The following is a 3,007-nucleotide window of genomic DNA, read 5'->3' as shown; positions in this document are numbered from 1 at the left end:
ATAGAATCAAACATTCTGTTAGCACAACAGCTCTCCTTTTAGTTAGCTCATTTATCTATACTCACTCTTACTGTTCTATTTCATTAGTAATTCTAGAAATATAAGTGTTTTTTTGTTTTTTTGTTTTTTTTTTATCTGTAAGCCCTCTGCTTTATTAAGATCCTTCCTTATCCAGCTTAGGTCCTAAGTTCATGATTGCAATAACACCTCTGCCCATATCCTGAATGTCTTTGCTCCTGTTTATTTATCATCGGAGTCTGTGATTGTGTACTGACACAGCCAAGGACAGCTGGAAAAACTTCCCAAAGATAAATTGTTATCAATCTGCATTTGTGATCCACAATCTAAAGTAGACACCTATCCCTGAATATCTGAAACATTTTCATTTCTTTTCAAATACATTACTTCCATAATACACCATCAGAACAAAACTCTCTGACACTATAACAAATTTCACAATCTCCTTCATTCCACATCAGTGTTTTACTCCTTTCCTTCTATAATAGTAAGAAAAATGCTTCTTTCTTCTGTATTTCTAATATCCTCCATCCATTCTTAAAGAAAAGAACCAACTGCCACTGTGCTAATTTCTGTGTTCAATCTTTCATTTTTAATGGAATCCCTAGGTCCTTTCCAAAAACTTGATATTTTTAAGTCCTACTTATCTTAAACAAAAAATTATGTGAAGAATAAAGTACTTCTTAACCATATATTTCACTCCAGCTACTAATCAAATTCTTTGAAAACTTTCAGAACCAACTACAAAAAGCTAGAGCCAATAGTCACTGAAACCTTTCTCCCTCCAAAAATACTCCTCAACTCATCCACAACCTGCTGGGCGATTTCTCCCATTATCACCCTTTGGAACACTGCTTTTTCTGCGACCCACGATGAATCTGTTTTCTTCATCTCATGCTATAATTTAGTAGTCTTTATCTTACTTGAAGTCTCGGCAATATTTGACAATGTTGATCCCCTGCTTCTTTCTGAAACATGGTCTTTATTTAGTTTCCATGACTACATTCTCTCTGGAATTTTCCCCAACTTTTTGACAAATCTTTTTAAGTCTCATCCTTTATGCTGACATTAAATATTGAGAATATCTCAACATCAAGTCTCAAGTGTTCATATATCCATATGCCCTCTCCCTAACTCTTCTCGGTTATGTACACAGTTCCAAATATTATGTATATGCCAATAATGTCTAGATTCATGTCTCCAACTTTCTACTCTTGACTTAAATTCTGAACAATATGCCCAACTCAATACTTAGAATTTTTATTTGCATATTACAAATGAAACAACAAATCAAATATGTCCCAAACCACCATATAATCTTTCTTGCCCAATAGAATTCTCTCTTAGATGTCTAAGCAAATGGCACTCCCAAATATCCAGTTATTTAGAAAAGAAATCTATAAGTTATCATGAAGAATACCTTGATTTCCATATTCAATCAAAAAATCAAATCTATTTTATTTTAAAGTACCTTCCAAACTCAACTACATTTTTTTCTATTTTTATCATCACTTAGTCCAATTAAACATCTCTTGCCTAGAATACTTTAATTCCTTTTTACCAGTATTTAATTTCTGTAACCAGCCTAACAATATAGATTAAAATCAGAAGCAAAAGAAGATTTTCAAAATTTCATTTTGATCTTAATCAAAGTAATTATGACTATGTGACTTCCTTTTAACAAAAACTTAACAAAAAACTCCTTAACAAAAACTCCAGTGCTCTGTGATCAGGCTCTGGTAAATCTGAAACCTTATTCCTAGTTATACTCTTACTGTGTCAGTCCAGTGAACTTTTTTTCAGTTTCCTAAAGGAGCTATATTTTCTTCTGCCACCATGCTTTGCACCCATCATTCCCTTTGTCTGAAATCATTTTCCCATTTTTTTTATCTACACAACTCATTTTCATCTTTAAAGCTCAAATCAATAATTTACTTCTTCAGAGAAGCTTTTTCCTGAAAACTTTAACCAGGAATGATTTAATGTTACATATAGTTTCACAGCAGTATATATCTTTTCTTCATAGGGCTTTAAAAAAATAATTTATGACTATATATTTATCTTTGTAATAACTTTATTAAAATCATAATTCAGAATCCTTTTTTTTGGACTTAACATTATAAAACGAGTGTCTAATATTTGGCAGGTTCTAGTTAGAGAATAAATAATTTTTGCATAAACTAATTTACTAGTAAAATATGAATACCTAAGTTTCTGATTTATAGGACTAATAAGCATGATACATAAGGTAAATTGATTAGTATACTTTAAAATGAAAAATTTGAAACAGAAAAGATGAATGATAGACAATTACTTCATTGCATCTAGAACATTCCAGCTCAACCTAATTATAATCTATTGCACCACCTCTGAATTATTCAAAATAATAATTAGAAGAATATACTAGATACAAAATTATAATGAACTGAGGGGAAGAACTGGAAAAAATTAAATAATTATTTTATGCTTGTTATCCCTTATGTTGCACTGATAGAATTAAATATTTTATTATTTTTCTACTGTTCATCTTGAGGAGTAAATTTCAGCACCTAGAAGCCACTTTCAATTTCTTACATGTGACTTCATTTTTTTTTCTTTTCCTTTTATTCTTTTTTGTTTGTTTGTTTTTTAATTTCCGACTAGGCATCTATCCAAAGGAAAAAAGACTCCATTTTATTTATAAGGCCAGCATATCAATGCCTTCTTAAGTTTGATGGCACTTGGACAACACTCTCTTTTTAAAGGGCTTGTGTGATTACATTAGGATAACATCAATAATCTTTCAGACAAAATTCTTAGTAACCATAATTATAATGAAAAAATCCTTTCACAACAGTACTTAATTAGCATTTGATCAAATAATCTGAGATCAGGAATCTTAGATGATCATTTTAAAATATTGCTTACCACAGATATTGTACATATACTTTCAATTAAATTTTTAGTTTAAACCTAGTACATACACTTGAGCAGAGAAAGCAGTGCCTTG

This window comes from Microcebus murinus, chromosome 13 (assembly GCF_040939455.1).
Source record: "Microcebus murinus isolate Inina chromosome 13, M.murinus_Inina_mat1.0, whole genome shotgun sequence".
NCBI lineage: Eukaryota > Metazoa > Chordata > Mammalia > Primates > Cheirogaleidae > Microcebus > Microcebus murinus.
This window is presented reverse-complemented; position numbering follows the sequence as displayed.